General features: G+C 42.2%; 1 protein-coding gene across 2 annotated transcripts in view; it reads left to right on the forward strand.

The window, feature by feature from the left end:
- The window catches only part of ntn1a (netrin 1a), a 44912-nt gene that overhangs the window by 11013 nt on the left and 22074 nt on the right, over positions 1–11825 (forward strand). The window lies entirely within an intron of this gene.

Below are 11825 nucleotides of genomic sequence, written 5' to 3' on the forward strand. Positions count from 1 at the left end.
CCCATGGTGGGATATTGCCCTCTTATTCCACCATGGTGGCTTAACAACCCACCAATGCTGATGCAATTGACACACACTCAAAGGTACGATGTCAAGCCAGTAGCTGGCCGTGCAACGCACACATTCAACAATCCGCAATTAACTTCAAGTAAAATGAGGCCAAACTGAATCATTTTGGCTGTACTTGTAAGAAAGTCTAGGTTATGGGTTTTTTGTTGAACAGTTGTAGTTTTAAACTAGACAGACAATATCAGGTTTCTGCGCAAGGTTTCCAATGCAGTGTGCGGGAAATGAAATGAACCCAGAGCGCCAATAACAAAGTCAGAAAGTCAGAAAAAAAATTGACTGGAGCGATGGCAAACAAAGAAAGAAGGAAAAGAATAACAGTGGCCAGTGGGCGATGCCCTCCTCGAAAATGACACCCCTTGCTGCAATATTCTCGATTTTCATATTTCACAGAGACAACAACGTGCAGCATGTCGGATAGAAATGTATGAAGCAATGGAGGTGAAAAATAAGTGTCAGTATGTCAATGCATTTTTTTTCTGATCATATGTTTCAGTGGCCTATTTAAGAAATGCTGAAAATGTTTTTGGCCACTATTGAAAATATGTGCAGGTTGATTTTACATAGTCACTTCCTATTCACTGCCTGATAACGCTGCTCACAGTTATTGAACGTATTTTCAACTTTTGACATTTTTATTAACCTATGGATACTATAAGCTGTTTTTAAAAAAAATGTAAAATTAAATTGGTTTTGTTTTTAATTCTAAGACAAATTCAATTGGAAGCGGCAATTATGGAATCACTGCTTTTAAGATGTCTACAGCTGTGTTTCGTGATACAGTATAAGTGACACACAAGCCAATATGGGTCTAAAACATGCGTTAAAAAAAAAACCTAATGTCCGACGAGTTGATTACTTTTTATAAACAAATGCATTAATTCAATTATACCGTGTGCATTCATTTCTTAACTGCTGATGGAGTGCGGGTGTTCTGGATGATAGAGAAAACCTTTAATTAGACAAATGTATGGATGTATCAACACTGGACACAAATCATTGTTAAAGAATGACATATCACATAATATAATTTTTTTTATACTGCGTAGGAACAGACAAGACCCCACACTTCCAAGTCCAAATATGCAGTTATTGCACAGTGCATGTTTGCATATCATGGCACAAATGGTACAAATTGAGGGAGTGACACTGCACGTGTGCTCCTTGATTGAAAGAAAGGAGGCTTCTACTTGAAGGACAGTACTGTTGTCAGTGCGCTATTTTAGGAAATACGGTATTTATTTTGTGGGTACCTCACATATTTAAAAATCAATTCGTCCATCCAGGTTCCTGGGTGAGGCTGGAACCTAGCCTGGCTTGCTTTAGGGGAAATTCATCATTCTATTTGGCAAAAAACAAAAAAAACCCAAAACAAAACCCAAAAACAATAAAAGTCGGTTAAAATAACATTTGGAATTTTGCCGCCACCAAAGTAAATATAGAAATGAAGCTATTTGAGCATTTACTGGCGTGACAAATCTACATTATTGCAAAACTCTACATTTCCTCCCTCGTGCTGAAGCCGTTTGTTGACTCTGGCAAAGAGCAGGCGCCCTTTCACTAATTGCCATCTTGCGATGACTAAATCACAATGAGGTTTTGGGTTTCCCCAAATCAGAGGGGTTTTCATTTTCCTTCCTCGACTGTATCCTTCCTGTGCGAGTTGCAAGTGTCACATCGCGTTATGGGGGACGGAAAATACGACAGTCTCCTACTATTTCGACGAAGGGCTACTGTTCCAACCTTGCGCAGTGAGCAGAGGTCGTACACTGTGTGCCTTGATTTTTGCTGGCAATTGTTAAAATGTTACTGGGCGAAGAGAAATGGACTAAGTATTATTGTGGAGCCAAAATCTCTCCGCTCCATCAGTGTCAGAAACAATCCATATGAAGGCAAACCAGCTGCGTCCTGCCAAGGAACCTAGAAGGGTTTCTCTCCTCTCGGACCGATGGCTTTTCTTTCGTAAAGCGATGAATGCTGAGGAATTCGGGGGGGAGGGGGGTTATAAGTCAGATTCGAGAACAATATGAAAGGGGGAAAAGTAAAAGCGATAAATGCGTCGCAGCAGAAAGTGTTTGAGATTTATGGCCCCTGTGGCAGCTTCCTGCTCACGCCTACCCATCTCTACATAAGCTTGACTTTGTGGCAAACATTCAACAATGTACAGCTCACACACACACACACCCTCAGATTAGCTCTTACTCCATGAAATAAGATTGTAAAATATGATTCATCATTGCGGGAACAGATTTGTCTTGGAGAACTGGGCAAAGCTCTTATCGCACCTGAGTGCAAGTAGAACTTTCTGTCCAGCCCGTTGAAATCAGCTGTCAGCTAAGGTCGCGGTGCGAGCCAGCTGGTGGAATTTCAAATCATTAGAACATTAATCAGTCGGATTTATTTCTCTTCCGTTCCATTTCAAAGAACGCCGCTTCACAAAGATTTACAGAGCGACTCGGCTCAGTTGCCAAGGTACCACTCTCAAGTGACATCTTCAGTGGGGAAGGCCCAACTGGCCCCTGGTGGAAATGAGAAAATATGATACAGTCAACTAAAACTTGAGTTTTGGTACCTTTTTTGGGGGGGGGGGGGGGGTAAGGGGGGTCTTTCCTGGTATCAAAATAACTGCTATCTCTTGCTCAAAGCGGGACAGGACTTTTGCATTTCATTTCAAAAAGCTGGATCAGAATTCAATGTTGTGACCTGAGTCCAACTGAATTGTACCACTGAGGGGAACTGTGCCCTAAGGTAGGTCCTGGGTTATTTCAGAAGCTGAGAAATATGATCTGAACGAAGAAGTCTCGGTTGTCTAAATGAATGAAGAGTGACAGGTTTACTCAATTTTGCATAAAATGTTGAAACTGGTGCCCAGTGGGCACTACTTAGTTTTAGGGAGTTAGGTTGGTGACCTTTAACCCTTTCAGGGACAGGGGTTACTACAGTGGACAGCTTCTCATGTTATCAGGTTACAGGGTGCATGAAAGAGTTGAAATACTTTCACTTTCATCTGGGTGCATACGATTCATTTTTATAGAAAAAAAAAAGGATTCCAAGAAGACCTTCCCACTCGCCCCAATGACGAACAAAGAAAGCAAGCAAAGCTAATGAAGAGATTTGGGTATCTTTCAGAAGTCCACATGTGTCGTAATATATCACGCGTACGAGATGCTTTGTCCAAAGTCTATTTTATCAGGGAGTGGAAACCTTGAATGCAGCAGACAGGAGTTTGTCCAATTCCCAGCTCATCCCTCATTCCAGACTCCTCTGTTTATCCTCAAGGATGCCTCAGCCCAACATGGAAGCATTTCCCAAAGTACAGTGGGGAGTGTCACCTTCCCTGAGGACACCCTCACTTCCTGTAGGTAAAGAATAAAAACAAAGAAGGTATTCTGACGACAATGAAGTGTCTTCCCTTTCCTTCTTTCCAAGGGATCTACATTAATCTGATCTCCATAGGTAGCAAAAAATGCGACTGTCAAACCTTGCTGGTGGCTTACGCTTTTTCTGAATCAATTCTGAATTCTGATATTAGGTAATGTGAGTTCTTAGGTTTTCAGGTGAGATGATATCACTTTGGGCTTAGCCTCCAGTAGGACAGAAAATCCTGGAGATTCTCATGCTGGGGAGTATCTTCATGCATCCAAGTCTTTTGGTTCTCGGCGCATTGAAGCGAGCGCAACTGTACCGTTCTGGTTGCCCTCAAAGATGCTGAACGGGTGCAGGAGTAAGCAAAGCCTTGTTGCATGAACTGATGAAGACTGCTCAGAGGAGAGGCGAAACGTCTTCTAAGACAATCAGAACAGTCCAGCTGAAGTATCGAGTCAATGCCCTGAGAATGAAATGAATGACCTGGACGAATAAGAAAATTCACAAGCATGTTTTCCATGTTAAACAACCAAGAATAAGTCTGCGTTATGGATGTGGGTGACTTGAATGATTTGGAAAATCTCCACAAAGTACCTCACTCTGGTTTTAAATCATACATTGCAGGTTATTTGAAGGGGGTTGGATTCCAAAGAAACTGTCCATAGGCGTCAATGTGAGCATGGATGGTTATTTGGTGACCGTGTCCAGTGGTTGGGTAGCAAACAGTCCAGGGTGTATCCAGCCTCCCGCTTCAAGTCAACTGGAATCGGCTCCAGGGATCGAAAAAAGATGGCGAAATTAATACGCCATTGGGAATGCGAGAAGGTTTCGAATATCGAAATTTCAAGCGAACACAGTCTGCAGTCTTGGACCAATTGTTTGCTGGGTTGGCATGCCAAAATACCAGCATCCATTCTACCCCGTCAAGTGTCAAGACTTCCAAAAATCTTTTGTCAAGGATCCGGGACCAGTGGCGGATTTGATTGGCCCGGCCTCTGGGATTAGCGTGAATCACCGTTAATGAAGTGTGTGAATGAGGCCATCTCACCGTCTCCCGGTGACAGCATCGGCCCATCCCCGACAAGCCCTCTGGGGCCAAGAGACGCATTTAGAGGACCTGCCAGGAGATATTTGAACCCACAACACTATGATCCGCTTGTGTCGTGGAAACCAAACCCAGAGCGTAAACAGACTGGAGGTGATTTAGAGATTTGGATCGATGTCTCGCTTGTCTGTTTTGCTCGTGCGTTTTGTAGAGGTGGAGCACAGAGGTGACAGGGTGAGCTAATGGCTGGATGTCAAACAATTAGAGTGGAGGAAGCGGCAGAAGTGACTACACTATTCCACAAGGAGGAAGCCTGCAATGATCCCCGCTGTGATTAGCAGATCAGGCACTCAATAAGCAGCCGAGTGCTCTCCTGTAAAGGAGCAGTGGTTCTTGCTCTCTCCTGCCACGGGAACGGCAAATCCACTTAGGAAGGATTCTCCGTGATGCGGCGACATCCGTTTTCTCACATCGGGTTCCTGAGCATCAAGGTGTCACGACGTCTGCCAAAGCACTCGCGGGCTCAGCCTCACGTGGAAACGTACACGACGCGTTCGCCGGCTGTCCGACCCGATTAGCTCGTATTATGTTATCACACAGCGGAGCGTTGTCTCCGGCTTCGGGTGCCGTCAAAGCTGTCAGTCCTCACGCTATTAAGACAGCTGCTCTCTGCAGGCCATTGTTCGCTGGGGGGACCCGATGGGTGCTGAAGAATCTTTATTCAGCCTCGAGGGGGCCGCCGTCCTGAATGGGAGCTGCCAGTGTCATCCTCCAGCCATGGCATTTTTATGGCATAGCCGCCATACGCGCAACGCCCTCCAGCCGAGCCTCCGCCGTATGGGGGTGGGGTGGGATGGTGGGGGGGGTTGTGCTTTCGCTGTCGCTTTCCCCTTCGACGCATTATAAATTACCTGAAAGGGGATACTTGAGTAAAAGTTCCTCAGAAAATAGAAAATAACTGTTGGGAGAAGTTAAAGACGCTTTGGTGAATATTCAGGTAGAAGACAAAGTATATGACTTTCACCGAAATAAGGTCAGTTAACTGAATTCAACGGGTTGCTCTGGAATTTTTGAATGCGGAGATTTCTGTCACTTAGTAGGAAGAGGAATGTTAAAGAATGTTGTAGGTTGTTTGAAGAATCTTTCACTTCAATGTGGGAGAACAATTGGTTCAAATCGGTAACATTCGACCACCTTGGAGGTGAGTGGCACAGACATCAGCTGCCACTTCCATCTTAAATTTGACTCATCTTAATATCACCCACTGAAGGCACCGAGGCAGATCCACCCCCCCGCATCCCCCTCCATTCCACTAAAGTACAGTGACAAAGTCCTTCTACTCCTTCCCATGATGAGGCCGCACACGCTTCATGGCGGAATTCATCACCCCCGGTGGACGAAAAAGCGGATGGGCAAGACAGAGACTCTTGGCCTGCTTTAACCTGTCACACCTTGACGCTATTGTACACAAAAAAGGTGCGATTAATCAGCAAGAGGTTGCACCGCTGATCACAGGCAGGACGATTATGCCACTCTGAGTGGGGTGGAAGTGGGCCCGAGGCTTTGTGGACGTGTGCGCGTGTATGTGTGTGCACGCTCCCATGCCGCGCCGCCTAACGAGAGGGCAGGTCAGCCATTAAATGGGCACTAATGCGGGAAATTGGGGGCCATTAGGCCCTCCTTTGTTGTGGTGCCTCTGTGTGGCTTTGGCTGGAGACAAGAAGACCTGATTAGCTCACCACATGGCGACAGAGCCCTTCAGGGAGAAATATGCGGACCATTTCATGCACGCTGTGCACGGCGTTGGCTTATTGTGGAGAGGGCATCAAAATAATGTGCCCGGCGTTAATAGTAGAGTTAATTCAGCTGGCATAGTCTCCTAATGATTGACATGATGATTTGCAGGTTGCCTTTGAATAATAAAGGCAAACAAGCCCAGAGTGACATTTTCCCACAAATGTGATGAGCTTGTGGCTTTGTGTCGAATAGGTGTGACAAAATATAGGTTTGAATTTTAGCACATGATAGGAAAATAAAACAAAACTGAACATAAAAATTACATTGTTATTTGTATTTTACATAAAAGTTGCACACAATTGAGCTGTACTTAAAAATATACTGTACTGGATTAAAAAACCCAGTACAGCTTGCTACAACCATCCATCGAATACATTCAATTATATTGTTAATGTCATCAATTGAATTTCAGTCATGTTTTCATGCACCACTAGAATATATTTTTATATATTTTGTAAAAGCTGATTTGTTGACGCTTGTGTAAATTGTAACTGTTTATGAATACTTTGTAACTGTGTTATAAGATAGCTATTTAAAAAACACAATGCAACTCATTTATGTGTGTATTTATTTATAATTAAAAATGATAATTGAACTGAAAATTAAAATAGGAAAAATAAAATCATTGTATGCGCTTGAAAAAGGCAATTATATAGTTGCCAAGTAAGCAAATCACACCATGAAGTGAATGTTGTATCATTTGAATTACATCCTAATTAGTGCAGAGCTCAGTGAAAATGGCATGTTGATTTGGAATGCTGAATATGAAGAAATGCCTCCAAGACGAGGTGCTTATCGTGAATTATGCGACTAATTATTCACAGCATAATGATGGTCATGTTTGCAGGGTTGTAACGACCCCACACAACAATGAGCTCCCGGAAAACCGCAATTCTTTGTTTGATGATTCGTGGCAATCTTTTTTACACGAGTCTTTATTTGCATGCCTCTCATCACCATCAGACTACTTTTTTTTTTTTTTAATCGCCCACTGACAAAATGATTGCTTCAACCTCAGTCAACATGAGGGCCTTCAATTATGAAATGAAAAATGAGAACAAAATAAACTTGTCGGCAAAGATGCTTTGCTAACAGGGCCAAGTTGATGAATATTTGTTGATGAGTTGATTAAATAATCTAGTTCCACCCCAAATTCTTATGACTATGAGGTCATATTTAAAATTAGGTATTTAAAAATGCATGTGAATGCGAGCTAAACAACAGAAAAGTGCATTGCTTTTTTTCCCAATGGTAATATAAATAAAAATTACACTCTATAATCTGTACACTATTTTCTTGTCTAAACTTGTGGTGCAAAAATCTGTGCTTCATGTTTGCCAAAAAAAAGGACCCGTACTACCTGCAGCAAAAAAAAAAAAGGTTTCAGTTGTGTAGAAAGTTCCAGCTGGGGTAAGAATGCACATGGTTGAACTATTTAAAGCAGGGGTGTTCAACTCATTTTTGTCGCGGGCCTGATTTTAATGAGAGTTTCCCTTGGAGGGCTGTTATGATTGAAACCATATAAAGAAGTTAAGAATAACAGTTTATTCACTTATTGTTTAAGTTACTGTAATGAGGAGTTTGGTAACAAGAACATGCTTACAGTGTCACTCTTACTAATTACAAATGAGAATTTGAAATTTTAGTCGAGATTTTCGCAAGCATCCTGAAAGTTGACATCTTTGATTTGCTTTCGCGGGCCACATAAAAAGGCGTGGCGCGCCAGATCAGGCCCCTGGACCTTGGGTTTAACACGTGATTTAAAGAAAAAAAAGAAAAACAGTGCGTTGCCATATCATACCTTCCTTCACTAATAAGATAAGAAAACCTTTATATCTCGCACAATGGAGGAATTCCCAATTTACAGCAGCACAATTATGAAAGGGAGAAAGTAGAACAAAAAGTATATAAATAAATGTAAATATAAAATATAAATTAAGCAATTAAAAATGGGTGAGTGGGGGTGAGTTCAGGTTTTCAGGTCCATCTATTCAATAATACGTGTATTGGGAAGTATACACGATCCAGTTACCATGTCAACCCAATTCAATGTCATTTACAATCAACAGGATGTGTTCATATGAATTCAAAATGCATTCAAAAAGGAAACATACTCCCGTCACATACAGGAAATATTGGAACAGCCAGCAAACCTCTCATGTTGCGTTAGCAGTCGCCTCTTCACTGACTTACTCTTTAAAATGCCTTTTTTCTTTCTTTTTTTTCTTTCTAAATCATCCCAAAGACAACAAATGGCCTGTTAGTTTACATATTTGAGTGAAGCCAGTTTGCGGACATGCAGTCAGAATGTCAATTTGTGTCTTTAGAACAATTTGCGGCTGCGACCAAAGTCGCTGAATTAGCGATGTTATCGCGGGTGTGATGAGCTTAACCTCAACCTCCGCTTCTGCGCCTTGAACGCGCCTCTAATTACCAGAGAGGCAAGGCCAATCCAAGGCTGAGGTCACTCCGCGGAGGCTGGGAAAGACACTCATTAGCCAGCTTTTTCCCGGCAAAAACATGTTTCCTGAGAACTCGCGGCAAAAAGAAACTACTCGATCAACATCTCGCTATCCCGTAAAATTTGCCACTTGGCAGCGAAAAATTGCACCGGGTTTTTGTTTGTTTGCTTTGTCTTTTGCAGTCCTTTCAATTAGTTGCAGAGTGCATTGAAGGAGCTGTTGAGCTCATTCAAATTTAAAGTCTGCTAACAGAATCGGAGCTGGCTGCATGTTGATCAGTGGTGCCCAACCACCGGGTCGCGGACCACCCTGGACCGGGCCGCCTCGAACCGCACAGATTAAGGAAAAAAAAAATAAAATAAAATAAAAGAGAAAAGGAAAAAAATATATTTTATTAATTTAGAGTGATTGAACACTCTAAATTGTCCCTAGGTGTGAGTGTGAGTGCGAATGGTTGTTCGTTTCTGTGTGCACTGCGATTGGCTGGCAACCGATTCAGGGTGTCCCCCGCCTACTGCCCGAAGACAGCTGGGATAGGCTCCAGCACCCCCCGCGACCCTAGTGAGGATCAAGCGGCTCGGAAGATGAATGAATGAATAATTTGTTTTTACATCCAAACATGCGATGCACATATTGCCAAGATGCTACATGTCACAGTCACGTAATGCAAATATTAAGAGGGAGAGAGAGGAAAAAACCCAGCACACATATTCTCATTTCCAAAATACAATTAAATCAAGTTCAACTAAATTACCTTGAATTCTAATCAAATACCACCTGACACAACATGACATGTATGAGAGGCTTTTTTTTTCAGGCAACCGAATAAGTGGATCTCCCGCCGTCCTACCGATGAAGACATAATTGAATGTATTTTATATGCTGCGTTGACGTAATGTCTCCAAGTGGTTGGAACACTTAATACACCTTTGTTCATGCCAAAGATAACAATGTCTCTGTGAAGACAACCTCTCTCTGAATGCCACCAATGGGTGGAGCTAGACACACACTCCAGCCTTTCGATTGGTCAACAGAAAATTGTCTCTTTTATGTAACAATGGAAAACATGACATGCAAGACAACTTGTAGTCCATCCCAGTGGACAAAAGGCAGACGAGACCCCTGACTGGTTGACAGTCAATTGCAGGACACATGGAGACAGACACGCATTAATAGTCACATCTGTGGTCACTTCGTGCACTCAGAATTTTTTTGCGGCCAATTCATGAAATGTATTTCGATTGCACAAAAAATTTGAATGACTTAAATTTGAACACAAACAGGCCAATTTTCCATGCTGTACATTTGCCTGTCAAGTGTAAATTAGCCGATCGAGTATAAAAAAATGATAACCGATCATGGATCCGATCACACGATGGACTAATCTATCCAACGTATACAACTTGATGAGAAACGTTCGATTATTAATGATGGCAGCATAGAAAGGCGCTGAGGTGGATAAGATTGTATTTGCTGTAATGTCTTATTCTTGCGGATCCGATCAGTAATGTACGTCATTGCTCGATCACTGATCACTAATTTTGCATAAAATTAGGTAAAGTCTAAAGGTAAATGAAACAAAGAGGTATTTCAAAATATTTAACATATCCGATGTTTTTTGAAGCATTAATGACATTCGTTCTGCATTGCACATATGTGACGTCGCAGCAAAAATTAACTCTGAACAAATGCAACTTGACATGCTGGGGAAAAAAAGTCCTTCTTGTTGTCATTTTCAAATAGTGTTAACAAACAGGTTGAATAAATGACTGGTCGCTATTGGAAATATTCCTGCAAAGCTAACGCAAAGCAATTTCACACCTTTTAACTAATGGGTCTTGGTAAATGCACAGCCTCTGACGTTTAAATGATATTCATACGTTTTAACCATTTAGTTTTGAAATTCACAGTTTGATGCCAATTTTGAGAAATCCCCCCTGAATTCTAAAATTGTGTGATTTAGATCAAATTAAATAGCTGAAAATAAACTTGGCCATCATCCATTTTGGCAATCACATCCACATCGACCGAGGGAAGGTCAGCAGTGAGGCCCTGTAAGGAATTGCCAAACAACCCAGGGCTGTCGTCCCGTGGTCAAAAACGAATAAATGAGCTACTGAAAGCCATCAGGCGGTTCTTCTTCACAAGAAGCAACACGTCTCCCAGGCCGAGCGTGTCATCCTCACCGATGATGTGATGGCGTGAAATAGTGTTGCAACAAAGGCATGTCTGTGGCTACGAGTCTGATCCTTGCACAGTGATCACCTGCAGACAGGTTTGGCGCTGATTTTGGCCAGCTGCGTCTTACAGAGGGAACGGGGGCCATCTTGGATGTTCAATTCTTTTCAACACTGTGTCACAGATTATCTCAAAGATGTCCAAACATGAGGCCTGTGTTGTCTCAGGGCCTGCGCGGATTAGGCTTGTCTTGTTCGAGTCCAAAAAGTGACTGAATGAAGGTCTTGTAGTTTCGTGTTGCAACACAAGCTATTGTCTCGTGTTTATATACCACAAATGCTGCTTATGGAAACATTTGTCGAAAAGGGGACATGTAATGGTAAATTTACCAATGGCATTTTGCGTTGTGGCTCAAAATTTGACTGACAAAAAAAAAATCCCGAAACTAACTCGGAAAACCCCCCGAAACAGTTCATTTTTGGAAAACCGCACAAGTCAGATTTTATGGCAAGTATGCAGCAACATGAGAAGTTCATTTAATATTCGAGAAGGTACAGTATGTTTTTTAGATGATGTTTTAACCAAGTAGGGTCTTTGAACACTGCATCGAGTGATGCAAATCGACTGAAGCGCCAATATCACTATTCTAAGTGTAGCTACATGAAGGCGGTGCTCATAATGAAATTTGTGTTCATTTCTTTTTTTTGTTTCTCAATCGGCTGGCAACCACTCCAGAGTTTTTGTTCATTTGTGTGTCTATTTCATCCTCTGTTCCGTTGCAGGTGTTTTGGTTGCCTTTTTAAAATGTTGATTGATATGGTTTGAACATGGGTTGCAAAAACTGTTAAATTAAGTGATTTCATGTTATGTTTATGGTTCAGCTGCAGAAAACAGTTGAGCTGCAATCGGTC

This window comes from Hippocampus zosterae, chromosome 13 (assembly GCF_025434085.1).
Source record: "Hippocampus zosterae strain Florida chromosome 13, ASM2543408v3, whole genome shotgun sequence".
NCBI lineage: Eukaryota > Metazoa > Chordata > Actinopteri > Syngnathiformes > Syngnathidae > Hippocampus > Hippocampus zosterae.